Genomic DNA, 22,029 nt, shown 5'->3' on the forward strand with positions numbered 1-22,029 from the left:
ATTAGTCAGCTGTGTTTTCTTATCCAGATAACATTATCAATTATTAACTTCCTCAGCTTAGTTGATCTATAAAATTAGTAGTACTTATTTTCTAAAATGAATGGTTGAATTTATTTTATAATTTGCTCAAATAAATTCACGTTTACTTTTTATTAATTTGTTAGCACCTTAGAAACATTTTCAATAATCATGATTGTAAATCATGTTATCAACTATTTTCCCCTTACAGACACTTCCCAAGACTTTCTATAACTATGGCTATTTTTGTTTTGTTTTGTTTTTTTGTTTTGTTTTGTTTTGTTTGTGAGGATGATCAGCCCTGAGCTAACATCCGTGCCAATCCTCCTCTTTTTGCTGAGGAAGACTGGCCCTGAGCTATCATCTGTGCCCATCTTCCTCTACTTTATGTGGGATGCCACCACAGCATGGCCTGACAAGGGGTGCCTTTGCGTGTGCCTGGGATCCAATCCTGGGCCGCCAGCAGCAGAGTGTGTGCACATAACCACTGCACCACAGGGCCGGCCCCAACTATGGCTGTTTTGATTAGAGTGTTGTTTATAAGTATTACTATTTTTTATCTATATAAAATATGATATGATTATATACTTTTTTTTATCTTTTGTTTTTTATTTATTGAGGTAACATGGGTTTATAACATTGTGTAAATTTTAGGTGTACATCATTATACTTCTATTTCTGCATAGATTACATCATGTTCTCATGTTCACCACCCAAATACTAATTACAAGCCATCACCACACACATGCGCCTAATTATCCCTTTTGCCTTCGTCCCCCCACACCCTTCCCCTCTGGTAACCACCAATCCAATCTTTGTCTCTATGTGTTTTTATTACATACTTTTAATTTATCTCATTTATTTTAATAGAGTAGATTTCTGTTAGGCCATTGGTTCTTTGAGATTAAGTACATTTCTGAAATTAGCCTGTTGCCTCTATCTTTGCAATTTTTTCTTGTTTAAAAATTATGACACGATTTTTCACTTGGGTCTCAGTTTCTTCACCTATGAAATGAGGCAGTGCGGCTAAGTGACTTAGGGTCTCTTCAATCCTAACATTAGTTCATTCTTTGGCTCTTATATATAAGAGAGTTGGCTATGTCTATTTCCAAGGTTGCATAATTACCCTATCCTCCTGGCTCATTATATCACATTTGCAGTGTCATTAATATTAAATATTGAGGCAGCTTGTGTAAATAACATAGTGCTGTGACCTAAAGCTTATGCACAAAAACTTTCATTATGAATATTTCTATTTCTTCTTTTTTAATATCTGTAATTTTTGTACACATTGAAGGAAATGCAGGAAAGAAACAGAGTAGGCAGAAAAGAGTAGGGGAGGGGCATTGCTTTGTCCTAATGATGATGTCCATTATGAAGATGTAATAAATGTATAGTAATTTTATTTTTATTGAATTTTCCTCCATTCTCAATTGAGGAGCAAATCATATAATTTTGCTGGCAACTATTGCCCTCTTGGATAATTTATATTGCAGAAAGAAAGGCATGCTCTCCATGGATATTTGTTATGTTTTTCTTTATCATTATTCTTAAGTAGCTGATTTACACCTGTTGAACTGTCATTATTCACTATTTGCAAATGATGCTGCAACGTTATGGTCATTGAGGGGTTATATCCAGAATCCAACTAAAGAAAAACTAACTCAATTCTTCATTTTCAGTCAACATTACAGAAGGCTTTTAGATTCATTTGGAAGCTTATTGCACTGCTAACCTTTGCCATTTTTATTCCCCTTCCATTATCCAAAATAATGTATTTTTCATCTGTAGTAGATATACAAATTTGATCCTAGCTTTAGGCAATGTAATGGTATGTTTCAACTTCTATTTTATAATGATCACTCTGCTGGATAATGGGATAGCAACAGGATGAGAAAGAAAAGAAGAGAGACAGAGAGCAAGAATGTAAGAGAGAGATCAGTGTTAGAGGCAAGAGATGATGGTGACTTGAACTAGGGAAATTAAAGTGGGGTAAAAAGATTTAAATGGATTTAAAAATTATTTAGATGATATATAAATAGAGTAGAGTGACAAACAAATTAAACATAATTCCAGGTTTCTGGCTTAAGTAACTAGGTATGGTGGTGCCATTCATTCAGATTGAGAATATCAGAAGAGGAGCAAATGATGGTAGTTTTGATACAATGTAGAGTCTGAGTGGGAATATAATGGGTGTGTCTATACTTCCTGAGTTTGAGGTACCTACTAGATAGTTAAACGAACATATGCATGAAATTTGGACCTTGTGATAGTCAGCCTCCAGGATTGCCTCCTATGATTCCTGCTTTCTGTTATCCATACTCTTTTACAGTCTCTTCTCACATTGTGTGAGCACTGGTCTGTATGACCAATAGAATACAGCTGAAATGATTACATGTGACTTCAAAGCCTAGATAATAAAAAGCATCATTGCCTCCCTACTTGCTCTGTCTTAGATTACTCAGTCTAGAAGAAACCAGCAGCCATGTTTTAAGGAAACTCAAGCAGCACTAAGGATAGGTCCACATGATAAGGAACCGGGGCCTTCTGACAACAGCCGTGTAAGCCATATTGGAAGCAGATCCTCCAGCCCCAGTCAAGTCTTCAGATAACTGAAGCCCCCAACAATAGATTTCCTGTAACATTTTGAGTCACTTTGAGCCATAACATCAGTTATACTGTTCCCAGACTCCTGATCCTCAGAAACTGTGTGAGATTATAAATTCTTGCTGTTTTAAGCTGCTAAATTTTGGAGTAATTTTTCATGTAGCAATAGATAACTAATACAGACCTCAATAAAGAGATCTAAACCAGAGATAAAGACGAGAATCATTGAAATCAGTTTCATAGTTTTGGATGAGTTGAGCTTTGGTATTGTGTATAGGAAGAAGACAAACAGAGGAGAGAATCTTAAATACAGCAATATATAAGGGCCTGGAATTATGGGGAAAAAGTCCAAAAGAGACTGAGAAGTGGCTAAAAAGGCGTGAGGAAAATAAAAAAGGGTAATGTCATAGAAGCCACATGAAGAGAATATTTTGAGAAAGAAGGTGGAGGGAGGGGTTACACAACTAACAAATTCTGCTAAGAGGTCAAGTCAAAGAAAGACAAATATAGTGACAGTCAGGAGATCGTCTGTATGGAAAGCAGTTTCAGAGAAGAGTTAAAAATAAAAACAAACAAAAAAAGTGAGCTGAAACTAGACCTTGGATTGTTCTGAGGGCAAATGCCTATTATGATCACTACCACAACTCAATACTGAACTTTGGTCAGCAGCAAGTTTTAATTTTGGAAAGCAACTAAAGGTGGTCTCCCACGTACGGTGTATTCTTTACTTAGAACAGAAGCAACATCTAGATCCTCAGATTTCCAATGGGAAAGATATACCAACTATGAGCTCAAGTGAAAGAATCAATGGATATGCAAGGATACAAATCACCATACGTGAGCATCAAGAGAAAAAAATTGATTAAAACTATCAAGAAATTCAAATATTGACATTTTCAGAAAAGACTACAGAATTATTATATCTAAAAGCATAAAAATTAAAATACAGATTCACAAAATGGTCAAGCATCAAAAGAATCCCAGAAAAAAATGGGCAGAATTGAAAAAGAATAAAACAGAAATCTAAAAATAAAATTATTGAAATTAAAATATTCAGTGGATAGGTTAAACAGCAGATTGGATATGGGTAATGAAAGAATTATTTAATTGCTGTAGGCTGTTTCAATGACATATTGAAGATGGAGACCAAAAGGAGAAAAAAAAGAGCTGAAACTAGAGCAGATTAAAAAAAAGATCTTTAGAAAGGATCAGAGTTCAGCAGAGAGAGACACAAATATGGAAGATATGTTTAAAAAATAAAATAAAATAAGAGACATGGAGAATAGAATGAGACTAGTGAAAAAGAATGAAAAGCAGACCAACCTATACATGAAGGAAAATAATGTATGACACAGGTGACTTGGTAGATCATTCGAGACAATTCCATAAATGATACTGGGACAAATTATATCACATGGGGAAAAATACAAGTATATTGCTACCTCAAACTACACAAGATACAATCAATAAAACCTTATTGAACAATTATCATGCGCCAGGCGCTGCATTTATTTTGAGGCATTCAGCATTGATAGGTACAGTATTTCCTTTCATTAATATATTACACCCATGCCTTCCTCTCTCTCTTCTGCTCTATTTGGATTATTGAACTATCCTTCTAGATGGTATTTCTCTTTCCAGTGTGGCTTTAATTTCCACACTCCTTCCAGAATAATCTTTCTATAATGTAACTGATTATGTGCTTCTTGCTTTAATGACTTCTACTCCCTTTGGAATAAAATAAACACTCCATAGCATGGCATGCCAAGAGCTTTTCCATGTCTGTCTACCTCCCCGGCTTCCTGATGTACCATTAAAATGTGTGCATAATGTCTTGTGTATTCTACTACTTTCGGCTCCCTGAACTCACTGTTGTCATGCTCCCTCATCCCTCTATGCATTTGTCCATGCCACCTCCCTGTCAAGAGATGTACTGCCTCATCTAGCTTTGCTCCCATGTGGAAGTTTTTTCTCATCTGTTTTAGACTCAGAGTAAGCATTGTCTCTTCTGTGAAGCAAGCAGGGACGACTTCCCTCACTGTCTGTACAGCTTTCTGTCATAGCACTTAAAAGTTAATTTACACTGTTTGCTTACTTTTCTATCTCCCCACTAAAATATAAGCTGATTGAGGATAGGAAATTTTATACATCCCTAAGGGTTTAGAACAGTGCTTACATATTTTTAGATGTAATTAATAAAACCCAGCAAAAATGACAAAAACCAAAACAAACATAAACTTAACATATTGATTCTTCTTGAAATTATTCTAAATCATACATATTCTGGATCTGTTAAATAGTACTGTATCAGAGAAAACTACAGGAACATAAAGGTCCAAAATACCAGAATAGTAATACGAAAAAAATAACTACAATGACAGCTTGACTTTGCTTTTGGTCCTATGATTGGCTTCGGCGAATAGGATGTCAGCAGAGAAGTCTCAAGCAAGGACCTGAAATGTGCTGGAAGGGCAGGTGTTGCCTTCTTGTGCTCCTGCTGTAACCATTAGAAGAAAATGTCCTGGCTAGCCCACTAGTGGTTTTTTATTTGCTTGTTTTGTCCTTTGAAAATGCAAGTGCATACATAATAATTCCTTGCAGGTAATAAGATTCTGATTAAAAGGCTCTACTGAACTGTGACTTATCTCTCTACTTGGAATTTGCAAATGCTAATGAACTTACATATTTTTCTTATGTGCCACACAGACATCCAGTTCACTTTGTTCCCACCTGATTTCCCGAAAAAGCAACAGTCTCATCCTATGCTTGTCCTAATGTAAGGCTTATTTACTTAGCCAAAAATTTTCACCTCTGACAGGCATGCATAAATCCCCAACCGAAGCCCGCCAATCAAGATCCTAACTCAGAGGTAGACTATGCCTCCGAGACAAGCATCAGATTTGCTTTATTATTGAGCACAGTTCTATAGACAGGCAGAATTCTTACTGAAGCCATATGAATCAGTCCAAAAAAAACTGAAAAAGTTTCGTCTGACTCACAGGTGCAACATGAAGAAAAAGACAGCCCTGAGTGAAGATAAAAATGAGGTCACAGCAAGAAAGAGTCTACTTGGGTTACTCAAAAATCTCCAACACCATAAAAAGCAAATTAAAGAGCCATAACATTATTTCTGGAGACATCAGGGCTTCAGTGACTTGCCAGCTCAGTTTATAAGAGTAGGGTGATAATGAGGCCATGCTTTAGGGTCCTGAGGGGACCACTTACTTTGGCTGTGCTCCAAGGCCACAGACTTCACCCCTAAACCAAATCAGTAGCCGTGAAACATTTGCTGTCAGTTACAATGGCCCCTGAGTGAAAGGGCTTTGATGGAGTAGTGCACATCCATCACTGCTCACTGAAAAAGCAGGTCAAGGCAGAGGTCCTCTTGATGGAGTGTGTGAGAGGTTGAGTAGACTCATCTCAGGACAGGAATACAAGGTTACAGAGCTGAAGATTTATCAATTGTCAGTTTTCCCTCATGTTCTTTGTTAATGTTGTTTCCTTTCATAATTCGTTAGCTAAAAATGGGCAAAAGGTCAGTTAGGGTGGCAAGTTACTTGCCCTCTTTAATCTAACTCAGATGAGGCCCAGGGTCTGACTAGCCCATAGAAAGAAAATGATTCTTTCTCATATACAATAAGTATACATTCTAGGAAACAATTCTAGCAACACTGCTGTAACTGTATTTGAGACTACTAGCTGAATAAAAAGACATTATGTGGAAGAAGCACAAGGAAATAGTTTTTAATTTAATTTATTTAAAAAGTTGGGTTTTGGAGGAGTCAAGATGGCGGTGTAAGCAGATCGGAACTCACCTCCTCCCATGGACACAGCCAATTTACAACTACTCGTGGAAAAATTACCCCTGAGACAGAACTGAAAACTGGATGAGAGGAACTCCTGCAACAACGAACAACCCTAACTGAGGTGGAAGAGGCAGAGACTCCCTTCTGGAGAGGAAAAACGCTGCCTTCACAAGCCGCCAGCTTCACGGCCGCCGGGAGCAGCTCACAGGTACGCAGCCTCCCTGGAGGCGCGGGGCCCTGAGCCGGGGAGCGCCCCCGCTGTGGGCATATTGTGGACCCAGCACAATCGACACCAGCGGCATAATATCTGACTGTGCCTGCTACTAAAACACTGGGGAGCACCCCCAGAAAACCCGGTTCACAAAGAAACTAAAACTGGCTCTTAAAGGGCCCGCGTACAAACTCACCCGTTTCAGGAAGCACCCTAAAATCACCAGAAAGAAAGGTGTACAGTGCTTTGGTGACAAGAGACTCACCTAATAGGCCCTGAGTGCATCTCGGTGAGGGGTGAGACCTCTCCAGGGACTGGGACATTGGTGGCGGCCATTGTTGTGGCCTGGTGTGGGCGTGCTGACACAGACACCATTGGAGTTCTCCCTGAGGCCTGCTAGCCCAGGGTCTGCCCCACCCACTAGAGCACCGATTTAATCCAGCTCAGCCAGGGCAGGCAGCCCACCCTAGAGACTGGCCCCACCCAACAACAAGCCCTCAGGCAACTTGTGGGCCTGCATAGATTGGTGACTGGATTCTCTGCAGCCTGGCAACTGAGCAGACTTGAGCAGGGCAGGGTGGGCACAAGGAGCGGGTGGAGAGTGGGGGGTGGTGGCAGAGTGTGTGGGGCTCCCGCCGAGGAGAGACTGGGTCCGCTTGGGGAGGTCAGGGCACTCACACAGGGCAGGACTGTGTTGACTGTGTGTGTGGACCTGTGAGCGGCAGGGCTTCTGAGCCGCAGAAGACTTGTACTTCTCAAAGACCCACATAGGAGGTTTGCTCCACCTTCCAAAACTTGAAACAATTGGGTGCTCCTGTGCCTGAGGCCAGCCCCACCCAGCTGCAATCCTCAGAGAGCTGACAAGAGACCTAATAGGCTAGAGGCTTACAGCAATTGTAAGGCCCTGAGCCTAACAACCTGCCACAGTGGGGGCCTACTCACTTAAAAGAAATACTGCAACACAAATGTGGTATTAGAAGTTGCAGCCAACTGTGCTGGGGATCACCACACCTCATAAAGAGACTGAAGGGCCCACAACAACTACAAGCAGCTGAGCATTACAACAGCTGGCCAGGAGCATAACTCAGCCTCCCTGGGCACCTACAGGGAGAGCAAACAGGCCACAACAGAAGGACACACGTAGCCCACATAGGGGTCACCCCTGGAACTTTGAGAACTGAGGGAAGCACACTGGAAGCCTCCTAAGCCATCAGTTACATAAAGTCACCTATCCAAGAGCAGGAGACGTAGCTGACCTACCCAATACGTAGACACAAGCACAGGGAAAGAGGCAAAATGAAGAGGCAAAAGAATACATTCCAAGTAAGGGAACAGGAAAAAACCCCAGAAAAGGAACTAAGTGAAACAGAAATGAGCAACCTACCTGACAGAGAGTTCAAACTAAGAGTGTTAAGGATGCTCACTGATCTGGGGAGAAGAATAGATGAACTCAGTGAGAATGTCAACAAAGAAATGGAAGACATAAAAAAGAACCAATCAGAAATGAAGAATACAATACTGGAAATGAAAAATTCATTAGAGGGACCCAAAAGCAGAGTAGAGGATACAGAAGAACGGATATGTGAGCTGGACGAAAGACTAGAAGAAATTACCCGAGGTGAACAGGTAAAAGAGAAAAGAATTAAAAAGACTGAGGACAGTCTAAGGGACCTCTGGGACAACATCAAGCGCACTAACATCCGTGTTATAGGTGTCCCGGAAGGAGAAGAGCGAGACAAGGGGTCAGAGAATCTATTTTAAGAAATAATAGATGAAAACTTCCCTAACCTAAGGAAGGAAACAGACATCCAGGTACAGGAAGCACAGAGAGCCCCAACCAAGATAAACCCAAATAGGCCCACACCAAGACACATCATAATCAAAATGTCCAGAATTAAAGATAAAGAGAGAATCCTAAAAGCCGCAAGAGAATGTCAAGTTACTTACAAAGGAAACCCCATAAGGCTATCAGCTGACTTCTCAGCAGAAACCTTACAGGCTAGAAGAGAATGGCACGATATATTTAAAGTGCTAAAAGGAAAAAACTTACAGCCAAGAATACTCTACCCAGCAAGGTTATCATTCAAAATGGAAGGAGAGATCAAAATTTTCCCAGATAAGCAAAAATTAAAGGAGTTTGTCACCAAGAAACCAGTGCTACAAGAAATGTTAAAGGGACTGATTGAAGGGGAAAAGAAAAGACCACAAATAGGAAAAATTATCTATTTCCATGATTAGAACATAATGGATACAAATGCACAACAAAGAGGTTAGATATGATATCAAAAACATGAGGGAGGAGGGGAGTTAAAGAATACAGCTTTCAGACAGAGGTCAAACTAAAGTGACCGTCAATTCTGTATAGAAGAAGAAAGGAACAGAGAAGGACTACTAAAACATTGAGGAAAAAAAAAAAGTTAAAAAATGGCAGTAAGTACATACTTATCAATAGCTACTTTAAACGTCAATGGACTAAATGCCCCAATTAAAAAGCATAGGGTGGCTGACTGGATAAAAAAACAAGACCCATATATATGCTGCATACAAGAGACACACTTCAGACCTAAAGACACTCACAAACTGAAAGTGAAGGGATGGAAAAGATACTCCACGCAAATGGCAATGAAAAGAAAGCTGGGGTAGCAGTACTCATATCAGACAAAATAGACTTTAAAACAAAAACTGTAAAACGAGACAAAGAAGGGCATTACATAATGATCAAGGGAACAATCCAACAAGAGGATATAACACTTGTAAATATCTACGCACCCAATGTAGGTGCACCTAAATATATAAAGCAATTATTAACAGACATAAAAACAGAAATAGACAGTAACACAATAATAGTAGGGGACTTTAACACTCCACTTACACCAACAGATAGATCATCCAAACAGAAGATCAATAAGGAAACACTGGCCTTAAACGACACACTAGAACAGATGGACCTAGTAGATATATACAGAGCATTCCATCCAAAAACCGAAGAATACACATTCTTTTCAAAGGCACACGGAACATTCTCCAGGATTGATCACATATTAGGCCACAAAACAAGTCTCCATAAATTTAAGAAGATTGAAATAATACCAAGCATCTTTTCTGACCACAACGGTATAAAACTAGAAATCAACTATAGGAAGAAAATCAGAAAAGCCACAAATATGTGGAGATTAAACAAAATGCTACCGAACAACGACTGGGTTAACGAAGAAATCAAAGAAGAAATCAAAAAATACCTGGAGGCAAATGAAAATGAAAATACGACATGCCAGAATTTATGGGATACAGCAAAAGCAGTTCTAAGAGGGAAGTTTATAGCGATACAGGCCTATCTCAACAAACAAGAAAAATCTCAAATAAACAATCTAACAATGCACCTGAAGGAACTAGAAAAAGAAGAACAAACAAAGCCCAAAATCAGTAGAAGAAGGGAAATCATAAAAATCAGAGCAGAAATAAATGAAATAGAGACCAAAAAAACAATAGAAAAAATTAATAAAACCAAGAGCTGGTTCTTTGAAAAGATCAACAAAATTGACAAACCTTTAGCTAGACTCACCATGAAAAAAAGAGAGAAGGCACAAATAAGTAAAATCAGAAATGAAAGAGGAGAAATTACAACAGACACCTCAGAAATACAAAAGATTATAAGAGAATACTATGAAAAGCTATATGCCAACCAATTCGACAATCTGGAAGAAATGGATAAATTCTTAGAATCATACAACCTTCCAAAACTGGATCAAGAAGAAGTAGAGAATTTGAATAGACCAATCACCAGTAAGGAGATCGAAACAGTAATCACAAACCTCCCCAAAAATAAAAGTCCAGGACCAGACGGCTTCCCTGGTTAATTCTACCAAACATTCAAAGAAGACTTAATACCTATCCTTCTCAAACTCTTCCAAAAAATTGAGGAGGGGGGGAAGATCCCTAACTCATTCTACGAAGCTGACATTACCCTGATACCAAAACCAGACAAGGACAACACAAAAAAAGAAAATTACAGGCCAATATCACTGATGAACATTGATGCAAAAATCCTCAATAAAATACTAGCAAATCGCATACAACAATACGTTAAAAAGATTATACACCATGATCAAGTGAGATTTATTCCAGGTATGCAGGGATGGTTTAACATTCGCAAATCAATCAACGTAATACACCACATTAATAAAATGAAGAATAAAAATCACATGATCATCTCAATAGATGCAGAGAAAGCATTTGACAAGATACAGCATCCATTTATGATAAAAACTCTGAATAAAATGGGGATAGAAGGAAAGTACCTCAACATAATAAGGACCATATATGAGAAACCCACAGCTAATATCATCCTCAATGGTGAAAAACTGAAAGCCATCCCTCTAAGAACAGGAACCAGACAAGGATGCCCACTCTCACCACTCCTATTTAACATAGTATTGGAAGTCCTAGCCAGAGCAATCAGGCAAGAGAAAGAAATAAAAGGGATCCAAATTGGAAAGGAAGAAGTGAAACTGTCACTATTTGCAGATGACATGATTTTATATATAGAAAACCCCAAAGAATCCACCAGAAAACTTTTAGAAGTAATAAACGAGTATGGTAAAGTTGCAGGATACAAAATCAACATACAAAAATCTGTTGCATTTCTGTACACTAACAACGAAGTAGCAGAAAGAGAAATTAAGAATACCATCCCATTTACAATTGCAACAAAAAGAATAAAATACCTAGGAATAAACTTAACCAAAGAGGTGAAAGATCTGTACACCGAAAACTATAAAACATTTCTGAAAGAAATTGAAGAAGACACAAAGAAATGGAAAGATATTCCGTGCACTTGGATTGGAAGAATTAACATAGTTAAGATGTCCATACTTCCTAAAGCCATCTATAGATTCAATGCAATCCCTATCAAAGTTCCAACAACATTTTTCACAGAAATAGAACAAAGAATCCTAAAATTTATATGGAACAACAAAAGACCTCGAATAGCTAAAGGAATCCTAAGAAAAAAGAACAAAGCTGGAGGTATCACACTCCCTGATTTCAAAATAGACTACAAAGCTGTAGTAAGCAAAACAGCATGGTACTGGCACAAAAACAGACACACAGATCAATGGAATAGAATCGAAAGCCCAGAAATAAACCCACACATCTATGGACAGCTAATCTTTGACAAAGGAGCCAAACACATACAATGGCGAAAAGAAAGTCTCTTCAACAAATGGTGTTGGGAAAACTGGATAGCCATATGCAAAAAAATGAAAGTAGACCCTTACCTTACACCATACACAAAAATTAACTCCAAATGGATTAAAGACTTGAATGTAAGACCTGAAACTGTGAAACTTCTAGAAGAAAACATAGGCAGTACGCTCTTCGACATCAGTCTTAGCAACATCTTCTCAAACATCACGTCTGACCGGGCAAGAGAAACAATAGAAAAAATAAACAAATGGGACTACATCAAACTAAAAAGCTTCTGCACAGCAAAGGAAACCATCAACAAAACAAAAAGACAACCTAACAATTGGGAGAAGATATTTGCAAACCATACGTCTGATAAGGGCTTAATCTCCAAAATATATAAAGAACTCATGCATCTTACCAACAAAAAAACTACCAACCCAATTAAAAAATGGGCAAAAGTCCTGAACAGACATTTCTCCAAAGAAGATATACAGATGGCCAACAGACACATGAAAAGATGTTCAAAATCATTAACTATCAGGGAAATGCAAATCAAAACTACAATGAGATATCACCTGACGCCCGTCAGAATGGCTATAATTAACAAGACAGGAAACAACATGTGTTGGAGAGGATGTGGAGAGAAGGGAACTCTCATACACTGCTGGTGGGAGTGCAAACTGGTCCAGCCACTATGGAAAACAGTATGGAGATTCCTCAAAAAATCAAGGATAGAACTACCATATGATCCAGCCATCCCACTGCTGGGTATTTACCCAAAGAACTTGAAAACACCAATTTGTAAACGTACATGCACCCATGTGTTCATTGCAGCATTATTCACAATAGCCAAGACTTGGAAGCAACCTAAGTGCCCATCAAGGGACGAATGGATAAAGAAGCTGTGGTATATGTACACAATGGAATACTACTCAGCCATAAGAAACGATGAAATCCAGCCATTTGTGACATCATGGATGGACATTGAGGGTATAATACAAAGTGAAATAAGTCAGAGGCAGAAGGTCAAATACCGTATGATTTCCTTCATTAAGTAGTAGATAATAACAACAATAAACAAACACATAGGGACAGAGATTGGATTGGTGGTTACCAGAGGGGAAGGGAGGAGGGAGGAGGGTGAAAGGGATAATTCGGTACATGTGTGTGGTGATGGGTTGTAATTAGTATTTTGGTGGTGAACATGATGTAATCTATGCAGAAATAGAAGTACAACGATGTACACCTGAAATTTTTACAATGTTATAAACCAATGTTACTGCAATAAACAAAAAATTAAAAAAAATAAATAAATAAAATAAAAAGTTGGGTTTTATTATAATTATTGATATTTCACCTTTGGTTTATATATGGCCTTAATAACTGTTTCCTAAGGAAGGTGTTCATTCATATTCCACATGCAAAGTCTCAAAAATGGTTGCTTAATAGAAAATACTTTATTAGTGAGGATGTTATAATGAGAAATGTTAATAATAATGAGACAGATATTCATTTCACATATTAATTAAATATTTACACAAAAATTTTAAGTTTTTCTACCTTGCTAATTTTATGCATAATCCTGTAAATAAACTATTACCTGGGACAAAATATAACCCTTCTTTCTGACAAATGGGGTACCACTACCTATGAAGTAAAACATGATATAACCAGGTAATACCATTTGGTAACTTTTGCAAATATTGGCTGCTCCTTACAAAACTAGCACTTTTATGACTGAGATTTTAGTGTAAAAAAAAATCAAGTTACATTAAGCATTCATGATTCTGTACAGAAATAATTTTTTGTAAAAAGGGGTATTGGACAAAACAGTACTACAAAAAAAGAGAGAGAGCAAGAGAGAGAAATTGTAAGAGTTTTCATAGCAGTGAGGATAAAGACCTCAAATTGCTTTATCAAATAGTCTTCCTGCAAAGTGGTACTGGCCTGACAATTACCCAAATGTAGAATGAAGCCCTATACCAAGGAAATATACACACATATTTCAACAAATCAATGGTCAAAATGCCCCCAAGGAAAGTGGGCCATCAAGGAAGGAAATGTAATTGACACAAATTAGCGCTATCAAGTTTCATCAATATGAGCAATTAGGAAAACAAAAAATATTAATTCGTGATTACAAATTAGGAAATGAAGATGAATTCTAGAATAATATAGAAACAAATAATGGCTATCAAAGAATGACTAAAAGCTGTCATGAGCCACAAATATCTCAGATACTTGAAAAATATATTAGTAAGACTCTAATGGACATGTTTAGGTCTAAGAGACCTGTACCAGGAGACTATACAAAAGGTAAATATTAGAAACACATTTATGTGCCATAAACCTCATTCTTTACCATCCTAACTTATTCGATTTTAGTGAGAGCAGAGTGATGACAAAAGAAAAAATAAGTCTAGAAACATTTTCATGATTAGAAAATGACAACCTCTAGGTAGTACCAGTGTTGGTATTTAGTAAATGCTGGTTAGGGGATATACGACATATGAGCCAAAAAGAAAGTCGATTTTTAAAAAATAAGTAAAACATAGAAAAGACGTGAAAAGTTTTCTTCAACAAAAAAACTGATGAAGTAGATTGAATAATTGCCTAGGTAATTAATCTCGTAGACTGACAACTTACATGAAAATAAGTTAATGAAAATATCCAAACAAAATTTTAAGAACAGATTCAAAACAATTGGAGAAAGAAAAATGAAAGCTATAATAAGGAAAGAAAAGTGACTTCTCAATCAAAAAACAGTAGTGGTAGACTTTTAATGGTAAAATACATACACTAGGGTACTTACACCTCCAAATAAAAAGAATTGGGAATTCTAGGAAAGTGTGTTTGAAGTTAGAGACATGATAATAGAAATATAGAATAACTGTAGAAAGGGGAACTATTTAGGAGTAGAATTATACTGTCAATTTCTATGTGTATTTTTAATAGAAAAATTTCACTCAAATTTCATTCATCACTCAAAATTTCATTTTGAGAATATATTTTCATAAGAATATAAGACCAGTTCATTAAAAATTCTGTGAAAGATTTCAAAAGGTGTAACTTTCTATGTTGAAATGGTTTAGCATCTAGTTAATAGAAAAGACCAATAAAAAGAAAAAGAAAAGAAGAACAAAAAGGAACAATTTTCAGGATTGTTCTCTTCTCTCATTGACCCATGAGGCCAAACAATGACTTGGGCATACTTTTTCATCTTCTTTACATTATTTTTCTCATTTCTATGGAAAGAGGTATGGTGTCTTGACCTTCTTCACAGGAGATTTGTGTAGACAAAGTTGGGGGCATCATTTATTGTAGTTCTGAAAGTTTCGAAGGTCATAGTAGGCCCTGTGCTGTCTCTCTGCCTCCTTGCCAGGCTTGCTGTCGACTCCTAGCAATTCTGTCCTGCCTCCTCACCCAGAAATATCACCCTATATTTTGCTCTTACAAAGGGGGACTTAGAACCTCAGAGAGTGTTATGAACCCAACTATGCACTACTCCATTATGAGCAAACCCTTTATGGAGTTGAAAGTTCTTGAGGAAGGAAGGAACTAAAGAAGGACAGGATAGTCTTAGTCAGGGCCAGAGACCATAGGCACTGAGATACCCTTTAGTAAGTCTGGAAAGAAGGATTAAAACCAGATGGGTGCTACTAAAAACAGGTGTGCAAGAGGAGGTACCCATTTAGCATTTTAGAATAAAAAAGAATCTTCCCAGGGGTCTCACAGCAGTGTTTTTAGAAAAACATATCTACACAAATGTAATGGAAACCCGAATTTTTTGCCTCCATTATATATGATTTCTCTGCAAATCAAGTGAAAGCAACTACTTTGCTTTATTCTATTCTTTATAATTCTCCTCCTCACTCTGTCCTTTTGGAGAATATTAAAACACAATTCACTCTCCCTCAATTTGTGTGGAGATGAGACTGGATAGAAGTGCCACGGAGCTGACAGGTCATACTTTAAATTAAGTTTCCCAAATAAGAATTTAATCTAGTTTCAATAAAAGAGTTATTAGCCACTTTTAATTAGGAAAAGCAGGCCTGAATCTGGGGTACGCTCTTCAGCTCCCAATGCAAGGACTGATCGTTAGTCACTGATGATATCAGGGCTTGTCTTCGAAGGGCTGTGATACAGAGGTCCACCAAGTAATCTCAGGAGAAGGAGAAGGTTGAAATGCGCAGTTCTGGGGATCGTCCACAGATCTCAGTTCTACTTTATCTGCAAAGGCTTTATCTTGGCATCAATACACCGAGACTCTCTTTCTAAATTGACTAAAACTTTTGGCAGTCACTAAATAACTCACTGGTAATAAAATACACGAGTTCATCACCACCACAAGAAAGAAAGCTGTATTTACCAAGTACATCCACGTACATTAGCAGTCTAGAAACTTTGCAACTTTATTTTTCCTCATACCTGCTTGATATCTAATAATAAGGAGTTTTTCTCTTATTTGTAAGATTATAAATCAATGGTAGACTTAGGAATAAATGGGGTCATGTGACCACAGGCAAGCAACCTTTTCTCACCCACCATACACGTCCCTCAAACCCCAACAGGTGTGACCAATGAAATAAAAAAATAGGAGAGAATATGTATCAGTGCTGAAAAGTTAGAAGGATATTTACCATTCACATTCCATGAACTTTAGAGCATTTCTGCCAAATGAGGTACAGATTGAATGGAAGTAAGGATAAAAGAGCCAAATTGTTCATTAAAGAGCTTGGAAAGAAAGCACAGGGAACGTTGGTAAAGCTTCACAGCCACTTTTAACTTGAAAGAGAGAGAGCAGACCATGAATGGATGCCAATAATGATATTAAGACTTGCTATCATGTAGGCTGCATAAAATGAACAGAAAGGCCATATGGCAGAGCTTCTTCTGAAAGTGACAGAATAGCAGTTCAGTAAAGCATCCTTCAAATCAGATGGGTAGCAGAGAGTCTTCATTGTCAAAATTCATTTTGACTGGGGCTACAAGTACATGAAAGCCTTCAGAGTCCTAATGTCTTTCCAGCATGGGTGATTGCAACACGCAGAAATGAGCAAGCGGCAGAAATCGTCAGACCTGTGAAAAGATACAAGGTAGACGGGGCCACTCTGAAGAATCAATAGACATGTCACTCTCTGAAACAGATGTACTGCATAATGTTCCAGAAAATACTGGCTTTGGGTTTTCAAAAATTTTGCACAGTCACAGTGAAGGATTGATCTAAAATCAGGAAAGAGAATTTAAAGATGAATATCGTGGTTGTGAATTAAGTTATGTTACTGACAATGAGAAACACATGGAAAACTGCAGAACTGAAATAGTGAACCGAATAATATACTCAAGGAATTCACCTGACTCTGAGGAGATATAGAACATATGAAAAAGAAAACAGCCAGACATGACAGACCCAGGATTTCCAATATACTAATAATTGGAAGTCTAGAAAGAGAGAATTTAAAAGCCAAAACAAAAGAAAATGTAATTAAAGAAAATATAGAGAGAAGACACACATACACACAAAATTTTCCAGAGTTGAAGAAATAACCAAATCTGTAGACAAATAGAATGAGTTTACCAAGTATCAGGGGAAATAAATAAAGACACCAATATGTATTAAAATAAAAATTTAGAATTTCAATGATAATAGAAATACATACAAAAATCCAAGGAGAAGATAAATTTAAAGATACATCAAAAAAATTTTAAATGACGTGTTTATTTTAAATGTTTCTAGATGTATAAGATATTGTAGAAAAGTCCACAATAATTTTAGGAAAAAAGAAGAAGAAAATTTTTATCAAGAATTCTCTAGGAAGTTGTTTTTATATGTGATAACTAGATTAAAATAGCCATAGATATAAAGGGATAAGAAAGAACAGCATCTATATATGTATTTAAAATGTACTCAGAGACTGAACCATTAATTAAAACAAAGACTATAAGAATAGGAAAGTACAGATATAAGATCATGATGACGATCAACAAACCGTGGAAATATTAGAGTTGTATTTTAAAAGCATTGCTATTTTGGTTATAAGTTAATGCAAATTAAAAAGAAAACCTTGACTTAGGATATGTAATATGTAACAATAATAAAATTTCATAACAACAGTCTGGGTCTAAATGTAAATTAGATCAGTAAAAACAATAAATTGAGGAGAGAAGGTTGGAAGAAATTAAACATGTAAAACCTCAAACAGGAGAATAGATATATACTGTTCTTTATAATTCGAAAAAATAGATGTGTTTTTCTAAACATTTGAAGGTAACCACTAGTAGAAGAAAAATGGATATTCACCTTCCAAATCAATAGATTAAAAGGAGGAAAATAATAGGAAATGAGAGAAAGCATAAACCAAGCTTAGAGGACAAGTATATTCATTGCCCCAATAACCCTAACTTAATTCTAAAAACTACAATAAAAACACAGTCTCAGAATGGGGGGAAAAAGTCAAAATTCCACAATGCACTCTTCACAAAATGAGTACCTAAATTAAAGTGGCAAAGAAGGGCTAATTTGGAAAACAAATTATGTGCTTAAATGCTTATCACCATGTAATTGACAACACCAAAATCCTCAATACAATTTTCATAAATCTATAGGACCTTGTTAAGTAACTTAAGGCACTTCCGTCTGAAAGGATATTATTTTCAGCATGCTATTGAGATGTATGAAAGTGTTAAAAAAAAAGCAGATTACTAAATGTCAGTCAGGTTCCTCTTAGCTTTACACAAGTTTCTACATCTCTGTAGTTTTATCTGGGTGGTGGGAATATGGGCCATTTTATTGTTTTTTATATTTAAAATTTTATGAAATATATTTAGAATATAACTTATTTTAATAATAAGAAGAAAAGTAAAAGAAAGATGAATACATGAACTTTGCCCATCCTAGAAAGTGTGGAAGTTCCTGGTTAAGGTTTCTGTGACGAGTTGCTGTGCATCTCTTCCAATGAGGGCAGCTTCAAACAGAACAAATATTAAGGTTTTATTTATAGGTTTTTAAGTTCCAGTCTCATTTTCTCCTTTTTCCATTAATGTTATATTCAGCCACTAAACTTGAAGGAAATTGAATAAAGGCAAATTTGAAATATGCAATAGCTCACACACAATAGTTTAAGAACCACCTTAGACATTGCTTTGCATAAATATAACACCCAACACTTAGTTGTCTCCTGCCTCTTAATGTGCAGCTTGTACTATTGAAGCCATTGCTTCGTACATGCCTTATAAACAGACTCGTCGCTTTCTCCTCTCCAGAGACTAACCTGATAGCAACTTTCTAACCTCAGAAATCTCCATTTATGCCTTTCTTTGAAAATCCCTCTTCTTAAACTGTAGACAGCTCTTACCACATAGTAGAAATAATAAGAATGAAAACACCAGCTAAACCTAAACTGGGTCCATACGCACTAAATGTCTCTCTTTATATTATTCAAAACACATAGATGGTAATGAAAAGAGGTAATGCAGATAAGGCACATACAGTGATATAATTAAGAAATATTTTCTTTTGCCTAAAGAATTCTGGGAATTAATAAGATTATTTTTGTGAATGCTCAGAATAGCATGAAATCCATCAGAGGATAATTTTCTAGGCAAGTTAACATTTACATGACAAGAGCCTTTTGTAAAATTCAGAATTATCATCAACATTTGTATTGATTGTGATTCTTCTTCAAATTTTATCACTGTGTATACACGGGTAACCATACTCAGTTCACAGCACATGTGTGCATCTATTGGTGCCGTATCATCGTCTTCTTTTATGTTATTTCCCAGCTTCCTGCCATTGTCTCCTCCTTGATGTAGTCCAATCTAATGTATTTCAGTTATTACTTTAAATATGCATGCACCTTCACATAACATGTAGTATTCTTGTCTTTTTAGTTCATTCTCTCTTATATTCTTTTTCTAATTAACTCATTTCTTTCTTACATTTCTCATTCTCTTTCTTAGTGTTTTCACTCAACACTATATTTCTAAGCTCTATGCAAATTGCTGTAACTTAAGTTTTTGATATTAACTGCCACATACTATTCCACATTTTACTAGAATATACCTTCGTGGTAGACATCTCTAATTCTGACTTCCTAGCAGTCAGAGACAATACAAATATGAATATAAACACTTCTATCTTTTTAGAGACTTGTGAGATAACTATAAATATATAATAGAGTATAAAAGTTATAAAAATATCATAATTATGTGTGTGTATACATAGTCATATGTGCATACCCAGGAGAGGAACCGCTAGGCCATAAGGAATAGACGTTCTTCGCTTCAGTAAAGACTGCCATAGCACTAAGGAGAATGTGGATACTATTTGAGATCACAAAGAGGGCTTACTGAGTTTCTTTCTCTCTATATGCTTGAAAACAGATTCCAAGACCTCTCTTTGTAATTTTTGTGACTCCGATGGATGTAAGTGATTGTGTAATTTGCATTTCTCTGATCATTTGTAAGTTCGAGCATATCTTCATATAGTTACTAGCCTTTGAGCACCCCTTATGTGGATTCATGTCCCTATTCATATTCCTTTCCATGCTCTACTAGTATTGTATTTGTATTTTTTTATTGTATTCTTGACTTGCCAGAGTTCCCTATATATTCTAGACATTGACCTGTTTTAGATGTGCAAATATTTTATCATAGTGTATCATTCATCTGTAAATTTAATGAAGCAAAAATTTTTAATTTGGATGTAGTAAAATGCATCCTTTAAAAATCTAGTTTGTGCATTCTGAGTCTTGTTAAACAAGAGTCTTTCAACCCTAGCTCATAAAGGTATTCCTCACCATTTTCTTCAATTAGCTTTACTATTTCACTTGAATCCATTTGACGTCTACCTTTGTATATGGTAAAATAGGCATTCAGCTTTCTTTATTCTCCAAGTAATAATACAGTTTTCCAGACATCATCTACTAAATAAGCCACCTTTCCCCCAATACTTTGTAGTGTCACCGTATTTCCACTTCTTGTATGTAGACAGCTCTATTTTTGAGCTGAAGATTCTGTAACATTGGTTGGTTCATCTGCTACTATGCCAACACAATACTAATTTTTATTGCAATGAGTTTGCACTGAGTCTTAAGATGTGGTCAGATAAGTCCTAGCCTCTTTGTTTTTCTTTTGAAAACATGCTCATTGTGGGTCTTTATTAAGCTCCAAATTTTAGAATGATTTTGTTAGGTTCTCCAAAAATTCAATTGGAGTACTTCCACCATGTTCACAGTGTATCTCCTTCCTTTATTTTACTCTTTTTTTAAGATCAGTAATGGATTTAAAAATTGTTTCTATGAAAAGTTTTGTGCTTTCTTGGTTAATTCTTAGAAAGCTTTCCTGTTGTGCTTGCTATCATGAAGTGTACTTCATTTTATTTCGGTACTATTGGTACCATTGGTGCTATTATATTTTCTCCGTGAAAGCTATTTTTTTTTTGTATTCAATAAGCTTACCGGAATATATTATTAATTCTAATAGTTTGTCTAATCTGTTGGATTTTCTAGGTAGACGATTACATCATCTGAAGAATGACAGAAGAGAAACACAATTAGAAGACAGCAGAGTACACAATTGCTAATTTAGAGAAGAAAGGCACTGATTCTATTTTCATACCTTATTATCCACAAGTGACTTATCTTTCTCTACCTGTCAAAAAGCTCACATTCTAAGGCGAGGGTATTTTTTGGACCTAGTATCAATGTTTTTTTTTTTCTTTTTTTTGAGCAAGATTGGCCATGAGCTAACATCTGTTGCCGATATTCCTCTTTTTCTTTTTTCTCCCCAAAGCCCTAATACATAGTTGTATGTCCTAGTTGTAGGTCCTTCTAGTTCTTCTATGTGAGATGCCACCTCAGCATGGCTTGATGAGCTGTAAATAGGTCTGTGCCCAGGATCTGAACCTGGGCACCCTGGGCTGCCAAAGTGGAACGTGTAAACTTAACCACTACACCAACAGGGCTGGCCCCTCAGTGTAGGTGTTGGTCAAAGGGATTAGCATAATTCCATCAACTCTCTCCCTCCCTCCCTCCTTCTTCTTTCTTCCCTCTCTCCCCCTTTCTCTTTCACATCTCTCTCTCTCTCTCTCCTATAATAGACTAAATTTTCACCTCTTTTTTAGATGAAGGTAGATTACTTGTTAGCTTACCTAAAATTTCAATTGCACTGTCTTTCTTCACTAATGTATATACTAAT

At 36.6% G+C, this 22,029-nt stretch overlaps 1 long non-coding RNA gene across 2 annotated transcripts in view; it reads right to left on the minus strand.

Annotated features, from left to right (window-relative positions):
• The window catches only part of LOC147916112 (uncharacterized), a 40,754-nt gene extending 33,673 nt beyond the window's left edge, over positions 1-7,081 (minus strand). For both annotated transcript variants that reach the window (XR_015553411.1, XR_015553412.1), the window contains exon 1: positions 6,908-7,081. This is a non-coding gene — a long non-coding RNA (uncharacterized LOC147916112). The remainder of the gene's footprint in view (positions 1-6,907) is intronic.
• Between the last annotated feature and the right edge of the window lie 14,948 nt (positions 7,082-22,029).

The sequence above is a fragment of the Ceratotherium simum genome, chromosome 10 (assembly GCF_057802395.1).
Source record: "Ceratotherium simum simum isolate JZ-2026a chromosome 10, ASM5780239v1, whole genome shotgun sequence".
NCBI classification, from domain to species: Eukaryota; Metazoa; Chordata; class Mammalia; order Perissodactyla; family Rhinocerotidae; genus Ceratotherium; species Ceratotherium simum.